This window comes from Homalodisca vitripennis, chromosome 3, assembly GCF_021130785.1.
Source record: "Homalodisca vitripennis isolate AUS2020 chromosome 3, UT_GWSS_2.1, whole genome shotgun sequence".
In the NCBI taxonomy this organism is placed as follows: Eukaryota; Metazoa; Arthropoda; class Insecta; order Hemiptera; family Cicadellidae; genus Homalodisca; species Homalodisca vitripennis.
The window spans coordinates 177,357,594-177,381,158 of record NC_060209.1 but is presented as its reverse complement, the minus strand read 5'-3'; positions in this window follow the sequence as shown (position 1 = coordinate 177,381,158).

Sequence of the window (23,565 nt, the reverse complement as noted above, 5' to 3'; positions counted from 1 at the left end):
TTATTTTTATTTCCTTCTTCGTGCGCAACGTCGGGATTTGAAAACCCATTAACATGGAAAAATGAGGTTTTAAACGACTTTACCCATTCGTTAACGGCTATGAAATTGACATAATAAATAATTAGTTGAAGAAAATCGAATATGATGCAGAGCATGGCAAGAAGTAACCAACAGTTGTCCACAGGAGCGGCAAATTGCGCCAGATGTGGCAGGTTGAACCACTAACCGCAAATGTCCGATATCTAATGGGGGTAAGATGGGTATATCGGATACGCGTCTATTCTACTGCGGATGATTGGACTGGGAACTATGTGGACGTCCTCTTAGTGTTAAAGATCTAGCATGTAAATGAAATAGTACTCGCCCTCGTTTGCCCACTTTACTGCAGAAACCTGCTACAACAACAGCTAGTCGTCCCTTTCTTTCCAACGTTGGTATTATTGAGCAAAGTATACGGCTTTCCCTTCTCATTAAATTTTCGAAAGGGAGGCAACTTCTCACATTCCGGAAACTCAAGCGCAGATGTCCTATTACGAAACTATGTTGATAGATGAGAGGTTCTCATGCCTTGTGTTGTCCTAAACTGAAAAAAACCGAAAAGGACATTTATAGTAACTTATTTATTCCAGAACAGCAATTTACAAGGAGATTTTTATCTTTGATAAAAAAATTCCCATATTCATCAATTATCTAAAAGAAAAAACCCTGAAAAACGAATTCGTAGAAACAGCATTATACGTACTTCTTAAAGTTCCATACAAAATTCATAAAAAAACTTAAATAGTTCTGGCTTTATTATATTTACTGGCTTAAATATTTGTTATAAACCTAATATTAATAGTCAGAATAAGCAAATCCATTGTTTAACAATTATACGAATTTGAAATGTACATAGTTTTTAATGTTTTTATAACAGGATATAAAACCTGGTACACTTCTATAGATTTTTACTTTTTCTACAAAGAGTTGAATTGAAAAAAGTAAGCCTTACTGGACTATAACCAATGCTTCAAGTAGAAAATATATAAAAACCAACCCAAACTGTTAATTTAAATTTTTAAAAAATGTGTTGTTACTTTTCTCGGATGTTTAATCCATAATATTCGAAAAATAGGCCATTACTTCACATAACGTTATTGTCCCACATCAAATAACGGGGTAAGGGAGGTGGTATTTACACATTTAATTACCAATTACAAAAAAATTATTTAAAAAAAAAACTACTGATCGGACGAATATATTTTTATTTCGCCCTATTTAAACTCAACAAAATAGGTTAAATAAATTATATACACTTTTGAAAAATCGTGAAAAAAACTTAATTACTTTCTTTTGTTACTAAAAATGTTTACTTTTTAATTTGGAAATTAAAATAAGTAAATAGAAAAAAGAACCAATGGGGATAAAAACTATACGAATGTTTAAGGAATCTTATGGATATTTTGATTGTTTTATTAATAAAACTAAACTCGCATCTTTAACATTACAATAGTTCTCGACCACTCTTACATCAATTCTAAATCATTTTGTATAGTTTATACATGCAACTTCTACCCATTGTGTTGATTGCTCACTTTAAGTAAAAAGCCTCCGTACTTAAATATGGATCACTAATTTTAGCTCTGTCTTCAATTAGCCAACGAGTGACAGCTAGTTACACACCGGGGCCAGCATACGATGCCACCCACGTGTCCACCATTTGTACGGAAAACTGCTTATTGGACTTGTGTTCTAAAATTATCACTAATATTTCTTTAGAAACGTCAGAAGAAACTTAAAAAAGGCGTGTTCTATTGTCAAGTCAGCGCAAAAAGATCCCCACAAGCATATAAGCACAAAAACCTAAATGGTTGTCTTAAGAATCAAAAATTATTATCTCCCTTGGATTTTATTCCTTAAAAATTATCTTTAGAATGTAAAATATATTTCACTATAATTTTTCTTTAATAAAAGTTGCAGTTTGGAACTCTAGATGAGATTTTGTTCGCGGAATTTGGAACTTCTTATACGGGTTAGATTCAAACTAAGTGGTATGAACGTATATTAGAAATAACATTCAAAATGCAACACCCTTAAATCTGTTATTACAAGGAACCCACTGTGATCCATAAATGTAAACACCCATTTTGAACATTTCACAAAAATTTATTTTCAAAGTAAATATGTTTAACAGTTCTTCGGATGTTTGTCTTGTGCCTTATAATTTGAATGGAAAATATGCTACATATTAAGGATTTAATGGTTTTAATTTTGAATTTGAAGAAAATCCAGGGGTATTATGTAAACTCCTTAATTTTGTTACGTGTTATGCTCTGTAATTTTTAAAATCGGTTAATAATTTGTTTTTTAAATCTTCACGACTCCGATGTTTCTGATATGAGCTTCATAATAATGTTTAAATTATATTTTAGATTTTCATTACAATACTTCACTCATGATTCGAAAACAGTGAACTCCAATTTTGTTCCCTTTTTCAATTAAACGTTAAATATAATTTTAAAATAATATTCCCATATGTTGTAGTAAAGAGGGAATTGCATCAGAGTGTTCTTTATTGCACCTCTAAAAGTTATCGTAAATACATTTTGAGAAATGATAGCTGACTCACTCTCATAAGTGCAATCATCGCGAGGGATATTTTCATTGTCACAGAATATATTCGCTTTTGTTCAGTTTCTGTTTCTGTGAAAATATAATTCATTACTAACCCGGAATCTGAAAAATGAGTACAACGGTGAAAATCAAGGGCTTTACGTAATGACTCGACAGGTCGCGGCATGTAAGTTAACTTAACTTGCTGGTCCGGGCTGACTCGGCCATCTCTAAAGTCACGTTCCCCACACTCAATGTTCTCTGATTGTGGGCTAATGATCACGTTCTTCTATGTCATCCTTACAGAACTGCTGTAACGACATCCTTAATCAGACGGATACATTTACTTCGGTTTATTAGAAAAAGGTGCTGGTGATAAATGAAAAGCCTTAAGGTATGTATGGTAGTTGTTTTTATTTATTCGAAATCATCAGAAAGAACAAATAAATAAACCCAACATCGAATATCAAAAAAATTTGGTGATCTTATAAGACAAATTACACGTGGAAGAAAGTAAATAATTTTTACTTGTTATATTCCACTATTGAAAAATAATTTTGATCATATGCATCATCTATTTACATTTATATTCTTCATTTGCAGGATGGAAGAAGAATTATGTACTGTATATTAATTTTAGTTTGGCTCATATACGTGACAAATTTGTACCGACTCATGGAAACTTATTAAGTGTTCAGTATTCATGACAAGATTAAAAAAATAATTTTTTTTTATTAAAAAAAAGTACCTTTTATAGAATTGGTTCCATAAAAATTACTATAACGACCAAAGCGCCAAGAAGGGGAGATTTAATATTTACACAAAATTAAGTAATAGTTTTAGGTACGAAACAATAAAAGACTCCGTACTTAACACTTTCTTGAAATGGTTGATTTTGAAGATTTAATGTTGATTGAGGCTTTCTGTTAAACACAGCTCTAGATTGAATGGAATTAATTCAGTTGAAATCGGCAGTGTGTAACTTAACTTAACGGGAATAACTTCTTAATTATTTGAAATCCTACTAAACCCTGTCGCGCACAACAACTGTATTCCGTTCGGCTTTCTGTAAATTGTGTTTAATGTCTTGTAATCGGTTTTCGCAAACAACTTCAATATGTTCGATGAACCCATACAACCTATTCTTATCCATTCTATAAACCATACAATATTTATACTTTTACGCTTTGATCATAACTTTAGCTGGTACAACACAAACAAAACCCCAACCAACAAACACAAAAAATCAAAAAACCCACCTTTTCCTAGTCTTAACCAAAATAAGGAAATTTGTTATTAGCTTCTGAGCGGGTAGCAAAGCCTATTATTGGAGAGGTCTGAAAAAGTTCATTTCTTTCTGACCTTTCCAACACGATTTCTTGATAAAACTTGACCTATAGACTAGGAATTTTTAAATTAAAAGCTCAACCTAACATACTACCTCTACGTTAAGCGAGTTTTATAGTGGTGTATTAGTTGAGTCGTAATAGTAAAAATGTTGAAATAGGCCTTATGAATAACCAATGTAAACATCGCAGAAAAATTAACTTTGTAAACACAAAGAAAGCAAACATTGTGTCGCTATTTGAACATGGGAAACAGCAGTTTTATGCAGCCTAATCACTCAGCACCTACAACACACGACAACGTATGGTAACTGGTATGTTATGTGTATATTCTCACTTTTAAGACTCCTCCTTAATTGGGTGTTGTACCCAATTCGGCGATATAAATCAGATTTCATAATTAGGATTGAAATCGAAGGGTTGGGTTGGTTCGCCAGGGAAGGGCCACACCTTGGGAAACGTCGGCCGACCTTCCTCAACTCGTATCTGGGTAGGTACCACATCATCCTAAGAAGTACGCCCCAGTCTAGCATCCCATTGAGCTGGAAATCCACCGCTCTGAACGTATGTTAATCCGTTCATTGCCAAAGGCCACAAACGTACCATAAAATAGACAGATTTTGGAAAACATTTTCAGACACTGGCTTCACAACACACTTCACCATTGTAAGTATCCTAATCAACCTTTCGTATAGGCCCGATGATGATTGTCGACGTCTAAAGTGCCACGGCACAAATTAACCATGATGCTGAGCCTGATCTTATCTCATAACACACTACTCAATGATTTTGAGCGCACGCAAAAGTGCACCATTGTGCCATATTTACAACCACCCCAACCATCTCTTTTAAGTATGTTATTCATTTTGGGCCATACGATTTTATCCTAAAAAAACAGTGGATATTGGTCTTACGTTTTTCTTAACATTGCTTCTTACCCAGGATATACTCCCTTGCGGTATAATAAAAAGATTAGTACTAGCTCTGCCACTAGTTGCACATTATATGATGGATAGTTACGGTTGGTCTTTATGAAATTCCCGGGGGGTGTTAAATTTATAATATTCCAGTTAAGGCAGAGCGAATGCGTTCCTTACTGATACATTTAGGATTACTCATCGACTTCTTCTAGAAACAATGTTCATCGAATTCCCAATTCGAGGTCTTCCTTCTTCATACCTAACCCGTTCACAAGGGCATTTTTAGCATCAATAAGGTTTAATTACACATTTAAGAAAACTGCAATAACCACAAGGAATCGCACTGCAATTATTTATAACTTTTCGGATATTCACGGACAGAAATACCGACCAGAAATTGTTTTAAATAACCTGTGTTAAAAACCAATAACATTTTGAGCTGGAAGAACAAAGGTTTAGACACACAGATCCAATACTGACAGGTTTCGTCACAGAATGAAGTGGTCAGGAGAGTAGTGAATACTATCCTACATTATACGTACAGATAACGGAGCTTCAGACCGGAAGTCTCGACGATCAAAGAGCCCACGCGGAAAGACTGGCGTGAATTGAAAGTCGATTGCTTCACCCACAGCCTCTTATATTTTCCAAAAATTTAGAGTGTTCTAACACTCGGAAGACCATCGTAGTATCTTGTCCGCCTCTACTATGAGGGTATTTAATAATATGATGTACTCACCGCCTAACAATACATAGTAATATACTTACCGTTCAGTAATCTTCTGATTTTACACATGGCAGTAGGGTAGGGGAATTTTATCTACCCAACACACAATCTCTCGTAGTGTTACAGCGCAATAGGCATTGGTGGTTCTGCCATGAGAACCACTTTATCGTTGCTGAATCAAACCTTGTTAATTAATAAGTATGTAAAAATTACTTTGTCTCTACTGTAAACCATTACAGACCCCGTTAGCGAGACTGATACACCATTTCTATAACAACAAGAGGATTGATTATATTGTACCAATGGGGCAAGACACAAGTATTATCTCCCAATTGCTTTTAGAATCCAAACTCGTTCACAAAGTACGCATCACTATAACATTATATCAAAATACAATCAGAGAAGTATGACTCCCAATAGTCGGTCTTCTAATGAAATTATTAACTTAGTTCGATTAATTTAAACTATTCAATTTAGAATAAGCGTTTTTACTTTTGCCAGGTTTCGTCTGTAGTGGAAAGTCCGCGGGCCGCTTTTGCACGCCCATATGGTTAAACAAGTTCAAACACATACGGTGCAATCCAACCGTCAATATCATTAAAAAAATGTGTATCATCTAATAGTTCGTGTAAGAAATTTGTACCGGTTTATTTAAATGCTTAAACACATTTTATACAGGGGGATTAAACACATCTAATTCTGTTTTATGAATTGAGTCTCGATGTGGAAAGTGTTATGGACTGTGTTGGTTGGGAGAGCTATCTTGACCCGTTCGTTTTGTTCCATCAAATAATTCTTAATATGCATGGTTGTGTGTGGGGGGTGTGGGGTTTATATTTGCCCGCATACACGATGCCGTCACCGGATAACATGATGCAGATAGTTAATTAATGCCAAACAATAATTATTTTTTAATATCCGATCATAGTGATATCATCCACAGATTTTTTTAGCAATTTACACTTCTTTTACAACACCCGCATCGTTTTTTGTAGGACAATTACATGTTATCTTCTTATCTGTAGAGAAACGTGTTAATAAAACTTGTTAAGAAATGTTTAGCACTTTATTTTTTCTTTTTTCCGCTCCGAGTCACCATAATACTCAATTGTTTAAGTATATACCAACTTTTACTTATTGATTCCAATATGTGAATTTTGGGGTTACATATACGATATATACATGATCCGAGGAAACCGGGCAAACAAAATTAAACCAATTGGGAACCAAAACCCTTTGTTGGAAAACCACCTTTAGACAAAATGTAAAACTGCCAATAAATAAAACATATTACACAAAATTCATTCATGTACTCAGTCAACTTATTAAAACAATTTCACACCCCTACAACCCAATAAACCACTGCCACATATTACATTACAATACACCAAATACTACAATAAACATGCGAATTCCTAATGATCTAGGATTCCTCCAGTGTATTAAATGCCTTATATCGTTATATTTATATATCATAACCACTAAAATAACTCGTTAAAATACATCAAACCTTCCATAAAAAACTAACCTAAAAAATACTTTAAATGTAAAATGCATGTATATCAATTTCTTATACTTCATAAATTTATAAAAAAAAAATAAAATCAAACTTACAGTACCCACCCCACACCTCAGCGTATCTATCGATAGGGTCCCTAGGCTTTGATGATGGTTATCATAATTTATTTGTGTTATGGCACTTTAAATGGTTCTGGCTTTATGAGGTTAACAGTGAAAGTTAATCATATGTGTGTTCACGTTTTGAGTGATGACAAACGTTTCCTCACAGATCCGACACTATTCTTTGTATATTTTTGTTTAACTGAAATTTTCGGCAGCACTGATATGTTTATCCGGCACCACGAGGTGATCGGTGGGTCACGGTTGAGCTATTAACGCATATACATATGAAGGGACTCGAGCGAGGTGGATGGCTGCGTCCGGGTATTGTCCACAGGGACTTGCATCCAGTGGGTCGGGAAGTACGTAGGTTCAAACGTAAACAGTTTATGGGATTGTTTTTTTGCGGGCATTGGTACTCTCCTTGGGGTGGTGGGCAAATAGACCAGAAGAGAATCGATTGGTTAATGGAATAATGAACCACAATTAAATGGCGTACTAGTAGTTCTACAATAACGGTTTAGAAATCCAAAAAGACTGGTGAGAACGTTGTATTTTTGAAACACATTCTTGTGATGCAAACACACGCTATTAACCTTTAACGTGAAAAAACATCGTAATTAATAAAATTATTGTATAGTACCAAGCAATAAGTGGACAGTACAGATTGGAAGATAAACACGACTGGCTAGTAGGTGTAGGTTATTGCACCAGTTACTCTCCAGCCCGTTTGCGGACATTTATAGGAAAGCACGGTTGGGGACGACGCCGAAAACTTCGCATGATGTCACATGAAATATTAAGAAGAGGGGGGGGGAAGGGAGGCGGCACACTTTCAGGCCGTGCAGGTCATTGTGTGTTCAGGATGGGCAGCATCTTTCTTATGGGGCACTGTTGGATTAAAGGGTAATCTGGACTCAACTCATGTCTTATTGTTTTTGTAGGGGTTGATTCTGTACGTCCATCGCGGTGGTATATAAGTACACTAGCTTGTTTTAGATACGTGTTACCACTCCAAGTCGTCCGTGCTTCATAGCGACTGCTGCATGCGTGCTGCATCCATTGTTGCACCTGAACGCCTGTAGGGTGCAAGTGGGTACTTTTAGTTTAGTCTTTTGTGTTTGGTCTCTGATACCACAAGTATTTCAATTCTTAACATATAGTTCTTGTAAATGTTGCACATGGGCTGTTGTTAAGGTGGGTATCGGAGACACCTTAATATGTGGGGTAATGTCTGGAATGTGTAGTAATTAGACACATTAAGTCAGCTGGGACAGTATTCCTTAGTTTCCAAATATAGTAGCAATTTCTTTGTGGTTGTGACATTTGTCTTAACGATGGCGTAGATTGTTATGTATATATTTTTCTTTTAATTATACTATCTGATTTTCTTAAAACACAAGATAAAAAGTTAAAACGTAAAAACATTCTTGATAAATCACAATATCATATACACACAGATTTCTTTCCGTGGTTAATTATTCTGTCCGCTTAACAACCTTTCTGTAACACGGTTCCATCTTATCATAATGGACTCACTGGGACTTTAGCCCCCTCTCTTTCACTTAATAGCAATCAACGGGACTCCATCAACTTTACGAACACCTTAAATCATGTTTGAAAGATGTTTTGTTTGTCTTTGGAATATTCGATATGATCATATTTAAAATCGCGGTTGGACAGCATAAATATCCACTTGTTACAAGTGGTAGTAAAAATATGTTTAAAAATAAAACAGGTACATTAATTGAGAGATTTTTGTTTGTAAGAAAGGTGTTCACATTTATTGTAGTTAAATTGGTTTCTCCATGTACGCAGTCTTATAAAATAAAAAATCTCGGGGAATTATTCTAAATTTGCACTTGTCAATGTTATAGTTAGGTACTGCGGCCATTTGCTCCAAGCGTTTAATGCTGACAGAAAACAGCAGAATTGCTGAGTATTTTTTAGGTTTCTCTTTGTATGGTGTGAGGAGTACCCAAAGTGTTTTGTTTTCTTTGCACTTACGGTTTAAAGAATGCAAACCAGAATAGAACCATGAAGTTGACAAAAACATAATTTATTACAACATGGCATGGGGTGTCTGGTGACAGTGTCGCGTCTGGTAGTATATTTTACGGTAAACGGTTGGTTTAATGGGATGGGAATGTATTATATTTTTTGGGTAATTTGTAAACATCATCAGTACAGTAATTCCTGCTATGCGTAAATCAGGCGGGTATGTCATGGATATAAATCAGAATCTTATATGCGCATACACATGATTGGCACTTTAAATTTGTCTGCATTGATGTGTTGGGGAAATAATTTCTCGTTGTTACTTTCTTAATAATTTCCCCAATAAAACATTGGAGTAAACGTATAACTTTTATGAATAAGAGAGTGGGGATAAGGTTTTATTTCAGTCCGTTCTAACTGGGGTTTAACAGTGTCGATTAATCTACGCCTCCCTTTAAAAACTGGTGACTTATACTGATACGAGATCAAGTTACTTTGAGCGGGATATGTATCAGATGACCTTCTAGGCATTCCTCCCTTCTCTACGATTTGAGCACGTACTTTGGACTAAACAAGGATTTGCTAGTCAAGGTGTAAGATAATAAAGATATAAGAGGTTTTCCAATCCATTTTAAACCCCAATTAATTCAAACCAGTTATTCGCAGATGAGATCGGCACAAAATATGTATTTGTTTTATTTGTCTTCGTTATAATACGTGACGAAATCCGGAATATATGAGGGGAAATAATAACTGACGCGATAATGTGACGAAACATTGGTTGACTATTGCTGAGACAGGTGTGGATTGTTCACCACGCAGCCGTCGGTCTAGTCGCTACACGGACAGTACCGGTTTCGTTACCTACTTGACACGAGGTTGTTAGAAATTCCAGGAAGTTGCGGACAGGAAAATAATAACTGCGAGGGAAAGTGACGAGCATTGGTGCAGTGTCAGGAGTGGAGATTGTTCACCCGCAGCCTTCGTCTAGCTCGCTCTTCGATAGCTAACGGCCTTTACCCCAACTGGAATAGGTATGCTAGAATCCTGGGCGATTATGCCAGGCAAATAATAAACTGAGAGTGTGTGATAGCATTGGTTTCTTGTGTAAAGGTTGTGAGATTTTTCACCCGCATGCCATCGTCTATAGTCTCTAATCTCATTGCAACCTGCCTTTGCCAACTATCGAATAGTTATCTATGATCCGGGTGATATTGGTATGGTTTTCGTTTTAAATTAGAGTGCCTTATACGTATCATTGGAGCTTTGTGAAGGTGTGTTAGATTGTTCCCCCGCAAGCCGACGTCTAGCTCGCTAATCGATTGCTACCCGGCTTAGCCAACTTGCCGAATAGGTTGCTAGAATCCCGGGAGATATTGACATCGAAAATAATAAAGAGAGTTCACCATGTGCCGAGCATTGTGGGCTGTGAAATGTGTGTGTGGGTTCACCTGCATCATTAGGACATTGCTTCGAGACTCGTTTGCACCGTGTTCTGTTATCCTACATTCTGTATGTGTTTGCTAGGAAGACAGGTGTGGTGTGATAGGACAAAACTAACTGAGTTATGGCCAGTGGTTACAGAGCCATTGGTGCTATTGTAATGGAGGGGATGATTGTTCAAAAGGCGCAGTCGACGTAGATCGAGGCTACACGACCGCATGTGAAGTAGTGAGTTGTGGGCGCGAGATGAAACACTATAATGTGTTAGCTAAGACCTAATTTAAAACTGGGGTTATTAAAATATTCTATATCCAGTAATGTACCTTTAGGGAAATAAACATATGGTTATGTTAATTCTCTCACCAGTCATTTTTCAGTTGTGACGTGATAATCCGTGATATAAAGCCAATTGTTTGAGGGTAGATGAGGAGCGGGTGGTCGCTCAAAAGGAAACGTGAATGACATGAAGGAGGGTTGGTGCTGACGTTGGCTACGCAGGGTCTTACGAATTTGGTGGGTGGGCCAGGGTTTGATAGTCTAGTAAGGTCATCTCTCGCAGAAAGTCATTAGTTCACCAATGCCTGGGAGTTGGCTGAAGTTGAGCCCTGTGGATTGTAAATTATTAGTATAGGTAGTTTTATGTGTCTTAATGATTATCTGTAGCTTGATCGACCGTCAGGGAAGACGGGACGTAAGAATAATCAGCTTATTCATCTTATTAAAACCGTTACGTCTTTCACTAAGGGGTCATAATTAGTAGTAACGAATCGAGGCGTTATCATAAATCTAGGCCGGATTTTAAAAGACAAGTTGGTGTTGACACTCCGCTTACACAGATCGCTAGATTGTCCAATAACATGTCTCTAATGTGGGGATGCAATTTTTGGAAGTACATAATAGACATCTCATGCGTGTACAGGCCTTCACCAAAAAATCTAATTCATAAAGACAGAAATATTTAAAAATTCTCATTTTTGAGAGCCATTGTACAGTTTTCCACACAATTCCATTATAGCGCTCTACATTAAACATTGCCCATGTAGGTATTGTAGGTGTAGTGTGACTGGTGGTATTGAACGGGAATAACCGAAATAAGTACTTCTTTTATTTCTTGTAACATTAAATTGTTATTCCCTTTTGATCAGAATTTATGATATGGACAGTTGTGCGATACCCCGTAAATAGTTGCTGCAATTTTGTATTAAAAAGTTTCTGATCAATAGTTTGGGCAAGAAAAAACGTACATGGGATCTCATTGAATCTCGTCAACAATAATAAGAATGTGGCCGGTTGTTTTAAAAACGATGTTGATAGGTTTTTTACTGCAAAAAACTCGACATGATGTTAATTTAATGATTTCTTTCGGGGTGTATGAAGTAAATTCTTTACTCCTGACCCAGCGATACCGTTATATTCGAGATTCGCATGGATGATTAAAACAGTACTTTAGTGTTTAGTGTTGTTAATTGAAAGTTTTTATTTAACATAATTACACATTCCCGGCACGTGGTTAAATTGTCAATAGAAATATTTTCTGGGCCGGAACCAATAATTGATAACATATGCTGTATCATGAAAGATCAATTGGCACATTGCATGATATCTCATTCTTTTACTATACCAGTACCTTTTAATGGAACATAAAAATGAAAAGTATTCCTAATTGTATAACAACTTAAAGTACAAACTGAGTAAAAAGTGTTCGCACTTTAGGACAGCCCTATGATAGCATGGCTTCCTTTTCCCACAAAAAATATGCTTACAATTATTCCATATATAACCACTTTACAAATGTACTCAACATTCCTAACATACAAATCTATAATTAAGCATATTTCATACTTAATACATCATCAACCTTACAAAACCTTTTAAACCTTCTTCACTTTCACAAAACTGGTACCATAACCATACACAAACCCAATCCACTGTATCTCCCACTTCCATAATGCCCCTATTTTCTTACCTTTTTATCACACCCAAAATTACAGATTCTATAAACAACAAACATAACCTAATATCATCAATCTCCCATCCAAACTACCCCCATTTTTTCCACATTTAAAACCATTTTCCACTCCTACTCATACTTAATATTCACTTCTTGTTAAAAATCCCCACTTCAACAATTATTATAACCCCACCATCAACATATAATTACAATCACCCCTCCCAAAACTAAATTATAACCTAACCATTCAACAAATTACACCGCAATCACATCCATCATACACACATTATCAATCATCTACTATACCCATACACTCCCCAACACGTCCCACATTCTCACATCCCCCATTATAATACTCCCATTCTAACTAATCATAAATACATCACATTACCCCGGATTCCCTCCCCTTCCCCCCGTAGGTCCTGGTCCCACCTAGTAAGTGTCATACAATCAAATAAATAACCACTACCCCAATCTTATTTCCACGCCATATCAACATTTTAAATAGACACCCATTCAAAGACTTGGTTGTCTTATGTTTTATGCTAATTGACCCCAAGTACCACCCACATGATGCAATATAAAAATCTCCCATTTTGTGCGATAAATACACATCTTAAAGGTTCTTTTCAACCTACAACAAGTGTTGTGTTGTGTAATATAGTATACTAAAATATCACTATGTGCATACTCCAAACACCCCTATACGTTCCTAAACAATATGTACCCTCTCCAAGGTTATTGTCGCCATTATCACGCCCACATAAAAAATTAATGGACACAAACCACCTACTTTACACCCAATTACCCACACCACTCATCAAAAAACCAAACTCTAAACAACACAACCTCAATTTCTTTACATTACCTTCTACACAGACCGTCAGTTTACATATTTTCCCCCTTGTATACATCCTTTATTCCCCCAATTTGCCATACCAACCAACCATGCACACACTTCCATTATACAACCCAAACTTACACGAAATAAATATCTAGTGTCATGCCTCAATATATAAAATCAACAATATCTGTAACTTGGTACATATCACTAATTCCTCATACTCTTTTACCCTACACAAATTTAACCTCTCTACCGCTAGCCCAAGCAAACCACCTTCTACAATATCCAACCAATACCCTCCACAATACCAACCCCCCCCCCAACCCCCCATTTTCCAAATTTAATCCACCCAAAACACATTATACATACACCAACTATCACCACCCACCCCACTGTACCTATCGTTCATCTCTCTATTTGTCTTTCCACTTATCGTTGTTTAACCCATCTATATATCCCATTCCAAACCCACACATAAACCAAACTCTAACAATATATACCCCCATTCATCACCTACTATATCATATCACAAACCTACTCACCTCTCACTTTGTCCCCAACATTACATACCTTACTTCAAATCCCAAAACCTCTCCTACCAAAACAAAACAAATCTTTTTTCAAATTACCCCATCCCCCAACACTCTACACTTACACCTAATACAACAATTTTAAACCCCCCACCCCATTTGAACCATAATACCACCCAAACTACCTACATAACATAACAAAACCAACCATTCATAACCACCACTTTTAAAACTCTTATCTAAAAATAATCTAATTTCTTCTACAATCTTCTATGTTAACTCCTCCAAAAATTTCTACATCAAAATTCTACTCTATTAAAACCCACTCCACACAATATCCCTATAACCCAAAAACCACCTAATACCCCACACTCCTATACATACACTCAACCCAACAAATATATTCACATCACCCCCCCCTTCCCCTATACTAAACGTCCCCATTCGAAACGGGCATAACATTCAACCCTTCTCCTTCATACACCATAAACAACAACACACCCATCATACCCACAACCACCCTATACCTCCAACAATTTTAAGTATTATATATTTTTCTCACTACCCCTTTACATCTCTCACCCCCAACCCCCAACTTATCACCAATCATCCTTATGTAACCCCTCCAAGAAACAACAACTAACAACCAACACACCAAATCCCCAACCCACAAAACCAACTCTAAAAACCATCACCCTAAAACCCATACCCACTCTATGTACCCACAATACCACCACCCAAACTAAAAAACCACCCAACCCACCAAAAACCCCCAAAACACTTATAACCAATTTTAACCACCGTCATACTTAACATACAACTCTTACCATCTACATTCCAAACAATATCTGGGGCCGTTCCTACCCTCTCTCAATTCTCAAATCCCTTATTATCTCAATCAACAACCTCCCTCCTACACCACTTAAATACTACATCACCTTACATAAACTCCACTCCTCCACCTCACAATTCCACCTTACCCATCTTCCCATTCACACCACACATTTTCTTACAACCCTATCCCTATTCTCTATTGTCAGTATATCTATTGTCACACCGCTCCTCCTAGACCCACATGGACAGAAAGTCCTCCTATCCTGAGCCTTAGATGAAACCGTCTTACGATATATTAATGGGAATCATTTCAACCCTCATTAAAACACACATCTTCTTCCATACCCTTTCCACTTATCAATTCCTTATTTCTAATTCACCACCTCCTCTATCTATTAACTCATCGCCCTCCTAACCTTACCTTTATACTGTTAAAGACTCACTATACGCATTAATTAAACTATTAACCACCTCCAGTAACACAAAACATCTTCTTAAATTTTCACCAATTTCCTCTTATATCACATACTTATTTGTCAAGTGCGTCTCCTCCCTCCGTACCCCCTTACAATATCCTAGACAGTCGGATCCTTTTCCATCTCTTAATACTAACATATTAAACATTACCAACTGACTTCCAACAACAATTTTCTTAAATTCTTCTCCAAATTGTCCTCAAAGACATTTATATAACATGTCCTCCTCATTCTATCCACTTAGACAAGTATCACGTACATCTAACTTTACTGTGTCCTCCACTCTATACATAAATATTGTTAAACAGTTACCTACTTACAATCAACAAACAAGAGTTTTCCATATCCGAGCATCTTATCTAAATACCTTATTATCTGTATTTCACCATCCGCCATCCTTCACCAATTACACATCACTGCCAGCAAACTTTAATATACTACCCTATTCCTATAATTGTTAACTTTACATTACCTACATTCCACAACAAAATCTTTTACCATACCACTCGCATCGGGTCTAGAATGACCATGATATCTCATCACACCCTCAGCCCGTCACAAGGTACAATACTGTAACATCCTCTCTTATCTGTGTCGGACAACAGGCAGTTTTATGTGAATAAATTTCACAGTAAAAACGCCAGTCCAAACAATTTCTTCTGTGTCCACACCCTAGCAATATTTCCTCTTATGACCTTTATTTAGTATATACATCCTCCGCCTTCGTGGGCACGCGGTCCGCGGTCACAGCTAACGGTCTGTTTCGGTATAGAGAGGTAAGCTTTTGGACAATTTTGGTACATATGTACCTGACATGTTGTGAGGGGGCGTGAAGACCGTGATCCATTTCATCATTCTAGGGGGGTGTGGGAGATGAGATGAAGGATAAGTCGGTTTCTCATGCTCGACATCTCAACGGTCTGTTTCGTATAGAGTGTAACTAATATTGGCCATCTGGTATGTTGGTATAACTAAAACATCATCGGTGTCGGAATGATACGAGCATCGGTGCTATGACAGGTGTCGAGTCGGGAGCATGAAGATGCGACACCTAGGTCTTGTCGACAGCTAACGGTCTGTGTAGTATAAAGTGGTGGGGGGGGGTTGGGTTTTGTACCAACGCCAGAGAACTAATATTCGCGGGGAACTAGTCACGAGCATCTCGGTGCTATACAAGGTGTCGAGATTTTGATTCATCCGCAGGTCACTAGGATTCTGTCGACTAGTAACGGTTGTGTCGACACGCGAAAGGAAAAGTTTGGGATACTTGGTACTCATACGACAGGAAATAATGATTGAGGGCGGAATAATCACGTGCATTGGCGCTCTATGAACAGGGTGTGAGATTTGTCTGCAGCGAGCGTAACCTTAGGACTTGCTCGACAGTATCGGTCAGTGTCGAACGCGAGTACTGTTATTGGGGAAATTTGGTCATAGAAGGAGATTATAATATATGAGGGGGGAATGTCCCCGGCTCGGTGTATGACAGGTGTGATGACTTGCTCCTGCAGCGTCACCGTGGTCTGACAGTCGACAGCTAAACGGGTTGCTGTCGACACGCGATAAAGATATTGGAATCTGGTAATAACGACTAGGAAAAATATTATTGAGGGGAATGTCACGAGCTATGGTGCATCATGACTGTGTGTGACGATTGCTCTCATCCGCATGCGTCACTTGGTTATATGCTCGACAGCTCTAACGGTTGTGATGACAGAGGTAAGATTTTGGAATCGGTAATTACGTTCAGGGGAAATTATATCTGAGGCGGAATGTCACTGAGCTCGGTGTGATGACATGTGTGAGATTGCTCATCCGCTAGGTCACCTAGCGTCTTTGTCGACAGCTGAAGGTCTTGTTTCGCACGCGAGAGTTTATATTGGAAATTTCTGGTAATCATTCGTGAGGGAAAATAATATAGAGGCGGAAGTCAGCGCACTGGTGTATTGGAGGACAGGTGTTGAGCTGTTAACCCGCACAGCCGTCACCTTAGTCTCTTGTCACTAGTAAATCGAATCTGTTGTCCGACACGCGTATAAGATATTGGATCTGGTACATAAGTAGAGGGAAATAAATATCATGAGGCGGAATGTCACGAGTCTCGGTGCTATGACAGGTGTGACGATTGTCATACGCAGCGTCAGATCACTGAGTCTCTGCTGACAGTTAACCGCTTTGTCGTCGGACTCGGAAATATACGGTGTTTGAATATAATACATGCAATAATTTATTGATGTTAAAAATTATAACAGGCCAATCAAGTTTGCAATTATAATATTTGAAAACCTTAGTTTTCTCTTATTTATCTACAATCGTTGCCCTTCGAGTCTTGATAAAGTACCAATCTACTGAAAATGTATAAACTCAAATGTTCTATAACAGTAATAGTCGGGGGAATAAATGTAAAATGAAATTTTTTGTACACCCCAAAATTATATACGGAATTTGAATGCATGCTAAATTAATACATTTAATCATAAAATAATGGAAAAAATATGTTATATTATTATATAATATATTGACATTCTCATTTTCGTTTGTAATATTATAAATAATAAATGAAAAATAATACTCTTTAATCGTCATCAGGTAGGCCCACATTCTACTTAAAAATAAGCTTAATTACTTCACATTTATAATGTAATAATCGTTGACATTCAGGTATAATTGCTTTGCATATGTAATATAAGGGCCCTCTCAAACACACATGGTGGAGTGCTTGGAAACCCCGGCAACATGTTTCGTCTCTCGTTGAAGTGTGTTATTGTAAATATTCCATAATGTACAACATTGGCCCCAACTTAATAGTTTGACTATGATACAAGGTTTCACAAAGGGCCTGTAGAGTGAATATACCAAAGCACCCAAATGCGGTTACCTGAAACGCCGCTTAAAGCGACGCCAAGAGAACAACGATCAAAACATTTCGGTAGATTAAAAACTGATTAATAGACTCAACTATCCATGAACAATTATATCAAACCTCAAGACAGAAACTCTCCATAACTACAGAATCTTTATGTGTGACACGGTTGTTAGCTAGAACTCAGAACTCAAAGGAGACGACTGAGAGCGAAGACATCGACCGATGCCCTCTTGCAGATATGGCAAATGGAATATTCGCCGTAAGCTATCTGAGTGAAGCTAAGGGAATTAGTTATGAAGGGAAAACTGCTTCATTATATGAACGTTAATATCATTTAGCTTTTAACGTTGAATTTAGTGTGGTTATTTTATATTTTTAATTCTCGTCTCGTGAAATCGCAGTGTTCATTTTTTTTACAAATGCATTATTGTCAAATTAGGAGGGAATATTTTTTGACTTAAATAAAAACTCGTCAAAATACTCATTCTTAATGGGATTAAAGAGAAAAGCAGTTTACTGTTATTAAAGTGTCCCGAATCAGAATATTGAAATTTGACTTAATCTGGAATACATTATTTTGCTCTAACCCCAAAGGGAAATTATCTTAGATCGTTAAATTGAATATACACTTTGGATTAAGTACTTAACCAATCATACTCGAAATCTATCACGACCAAAATGCAAGTTACATAAGACGCGCGGAAAACTCACAAATACCCGCTAATATTTTAATGCCAAATATTTTTCACATTTAATTTTGTGAAAAACATTTAAAATTGATATTATTCTCACGACAACTCATGAGAAATACCGATAAAGATGTTATTTTTTTACAATTTTTAATAATTGTGATATCGTGTTGTTTAAGTTCCAACACTGATAGTTACATATGGAAAACCAAGGCTTGAAAGATGATTGAAAATTTGAAAGCGTTCGTCTCCCAATGATAAATGTAATCGTCCTTTTAAATAGTATTGATAAACAGAAATACTGGAATGAGTGTTGGGAGCATATGGGTGCCGAAAACATTAATAATGTTATAATGAGTATAAATAACAGATTTTACTCAAGTTTCTGAAACCCAAAGTAAGTAATCCGTTCCTGACTTTTGAGACTCAACAAACGGGACGAAGGCTCAGCAACTAATTCTCGTTGGTGTATAAAATCCTCTAATCTGTACTAAAATAATTGTTAATTTATACGTTGTAGTTTTAATTATATCTGTAAATTGTAATACGTTTCAACACAGCTCTTTCAAAAATTGTTTTAAACTTTATGGAATCGCTGTTACAAAACTTTTTTTGAGATATTTTTAAGTATATTTCAAGATAAGTTAATAAAAGTACGATACATAATATATTCGAAATAATTCCCTTTCATAAGAAACTTTCAGACTTTTGAGATCCAACACACGTGATAGGGCTTTTTTAAAAAATGTTTAAATAAATGCTTCTGTTTTTGGATGAATACCGTCTAAACATGATAGTATCTTAAGTATTAAAAGGAGAATTTTAGCTTTCGTTTTTTTTCACACATAAACTACTTACCGATGCATCTAACAAATTCTTGTTTTTGTGAGTTATGGGTGGATATGTTTGATAACACAAGATAATTCATGGGCTTAAATTTTTCGACTCACAGATCTGATAGGGTAAAACGCCTAGCACATAAACGAAGTAATGAATTCCGTTTTAAGGGAAGCGAAAGACGAAAATCCCTAAAAAGGTATGTTGCTTTGCGGAGCTGAGTTTTGTTCATATTCTCGCAAAATTCTAATAGATAAGTTATGTTTTCACTTATATCGACGTTGAGTAATCTATATACATGATCTAAAACTAAATTCAATAGTGTATCTTTGTTATGGTATACTCTCTAATATTTGTTCACACAGTAATTGAAAATATAAAACTCATAAATCTTCAGTGGGGTTAGGTACTACGAGGTAAAATGAGTAATGTATATGCTTTGATAATCGAATAGTAAATAGTGATACACGTTTTAATTTTAGATTCGAACAATAAACAAAATATAATTTTTTTTAAGGATTTTAGAAGTTTACTTTTTTTTAATTTATTCTTTTTCTTTAATAATTTAAAATCTCAGTAGCTGGCAAATTTTAGTAAAAACAAAACTAAAGTAAAAATTACATCCCAATTAGTTTCTATATCTTAAAAAAATCATTAAATTTTGACAGTTAAGTTCGATCTATAATATCATGAACTGTATATTTATATATTTCAGCACATGTAAAATTTATATTCCGAACATTACAAATTCTCTTCGGTTAATTATATTGAGAAAAGGAGACTTCATGAATGCGTACTTATGCACCCACACGTTTTTATCTGAATTAATATTAATTCTGCATAGAATAACGTTAAATATCTTAGTTGCGGGTGATTGACTATGATTGATTGTCTTTGCTTTCTTCTAATAATAATTATTCTTTCGTCAAATAAAAAAATTATTTTCTCTTTTAGTTTGGTTAGAGCATATTTTTTTTAAAAGAGTAGATTTTAGTTTTTTCAATCTAGTATTTAATTTTTCATTTTTTAGTTTGATTAATCAATTAGTTTCTGTCGGAAATGTGAGGTATTTTAGACTAATTATTCCGCAATTCATCATTTTTTTAAAAGGAGTATCTTCTCTAATGCTGGGTGATTTCATTTTAAATAATTTAGGAGCAATCAAGCTTATCAATCCGATGACCGTCTTAAAGTCTATATCGACTAAGTGTACATACGACATTGTCCAGCAGAAATTATGCGAGCTAGATAAGGGTGGTCGGGGGTCGGACCAGGTTTTTTGGCTTGGGCGTTTCTGTAACGGTTTGCCTCATTAAAGGTTCCTTGTCGAATATTGTAACCAAGGGGGAACATTAGCATCTGCATGCCTCAATATGACTCTCGAGATTATGCAATTAACGATGTCAGGGCTTGATCCTTGGAGACTCGGAGCTTGCCGTTTCTTCTAGATTAATTATTGTCATAATATTCGAAGGTGGCATCTAAGCTACAAGGAACTCGTGGTGATTTGAAACACCTTGTGTGGTCTTTGGGGATTTGGTATGTGAAGTATTTAATTAATGTAATGTTGGTTAAAGGAAATACTATTTTCATTCTTACTGAGTGTTATTATAACTATTATCGTTTTGAGATATTATATTAATTCATACTGTTAATCCCATAACGAAGTTGCACTTTTTAGTTCGTAAATCATTTTTAATTATTATATACTTAATTGCTTCTATTTTGCTCTATTAGGCAATATTTATAATACTATCTTAATATATACTATATATATTATATAAAAATTAAATATATTGGAATCGCAACACAGTTATTACTGTTGCTTCGCCGGGACTCGAAACCGGATCTCTCATTCACTTGCGGATGGATGTGCTACATTAAACCCACAGAGCTTAACTTTTTTTTGATATTCTAAAAAGTGAAGGGCTCTGTGGAGTAAGGGTACGCACATTCAAACGTGCAAGGAGTGAGAGATTGGGTTCGAGTCCCGGCCCCGGAGCTGAAAGCTACTTTTTGCGATGCAACATATACACATACATAATAAAATAATGGTTGCCTGTAAGTTCAGAATTAAGAATTTATCAACCATATTTTGGAACATTTCTTATTTAATTTACTTAGTTTACATCTGTCGGTATGTGTAAAATAAGACTCAACTGTATTGTTAACTTTATTGATAGTAAATAAATTGTAAATACAAGAAAAATTAGGAATATTTGTTGAAATGGATATGTAGTTAAAAACACACTAAAGGTTTGTTGATAAATCTAATATCGTATGTCTTCTCTGTAAAGCAAACAACCTCAAATTAGTATTTTCGTAATGTAATACTAAACAAAGCAACATATATATGGATCGTGTAATTTTGAGATATGGCTGTAACGGAAAACCATCGGAATGGCAGAGACTGGATGACTACTATAATCTTATAAATTAGAAGAGTCAGCATTCGAAGACATACGTAGACGAATGGAGACTTAAATGTGGGTTAGCAGCAGATTTGAATGGTAGAGTTGAACGCTGGGTTCGCGCGATTGCCTGGGGTTGAAAGTGGGTTAGCGCAGATCGGCGGTAGCTCTATCGAGAGGTATCTTAACAAGATAATCTAATCTGTGCTAAGGGTCCCTTAAATAAGATTTAATGGAATAACTTATGATCTAAAATTTTTAGCATTGTCATCGGTCCTTTGAATACAGTATGCAAAGTTTAAAAAATTAATAGACTTCTGGAAATTGGTGCAACTTATAGCTAATGATTGTTACATATGGTTACAACCGAAGCTAATATAAGCTGCTGTTAATTTATCTTTTTTTAACTGTTAATTTAAAGACCAGATTTATAAAATAAAGAACACTTGTATAAAGATATATAGGATTTTTAATAGGATATTACAAATTAACTCAGGGTAAAATAATTTATCAGAAGGAAAAAACTATCATTACTCCTGTGAGCGAATTAATATTAAGCTAGATTCATTTAAAAGTAAATGTCAAAAAACCGCGTAGTTCATAAAATTATTTTTAAAAATTATTTTTTTACAGCTAACCAAAGTTAGTCTTTTTTTCTCGAAGGTTGGTAGTTTATGTCATGGTTTAATTGGTAAAAGTACTTTAAAGCGTACCAAAGTCACTTAAAATAAAACGATTATTACCATTTATTTTTTTACAGTTCTGATCAGAAACTTTACAAAATCTCAACTTAAAACTATTATTTTCCTACATTACATCCCTATTCAATTCTATCATAATATTTATATATTACCTTTATTGTATTTATGTGTAAAGGTTGAGATTTGGCTGGGCACGTGCATCTCGAGATAAGATGGGACCGCAAGACATACAGGTCATTATATTAAAATACCAATTTTTTTAAACATTTCCCCAGAAAAACTATAACTTGAGGTTCAGACTAGAATCACTTAGCTTCACTAACTCTCACTCCCCTGGTTATAATATCTAAACTGCAGTTTTTGGTTACTTTTATTTAATTGCAAATTCTACATTCACGCCAAGAAATATTATCGGATATATATTAGTAGCCACATGATACTCATTTTAATTCTGTATCGGGGTAGGGTTTAATAGCACGTGTTTATAATAGTAAAGTACCAGTGAGTGGTTACTATTTATGCAGCGTGGTGGCTGGAAACCAAAATTACTCCCCAACAAATTGTAAAAAAAAACAAACTGTATTTTAAAAAACTGATATATTCCCGTAATGAAAAAAAGGTCATTTTGTAATATATCATTTTAGGTATTGCGTCGAGGTGTGCAGTTATTTTTTTTCCTTTTTATCGTCTTACATGACATCGTTCCCTTGGCCTATGGATTAGTTTTGAACGGTCACATTTATAACTCCTAGGTGAGTACTTGTTGTATTCCCGCCTATG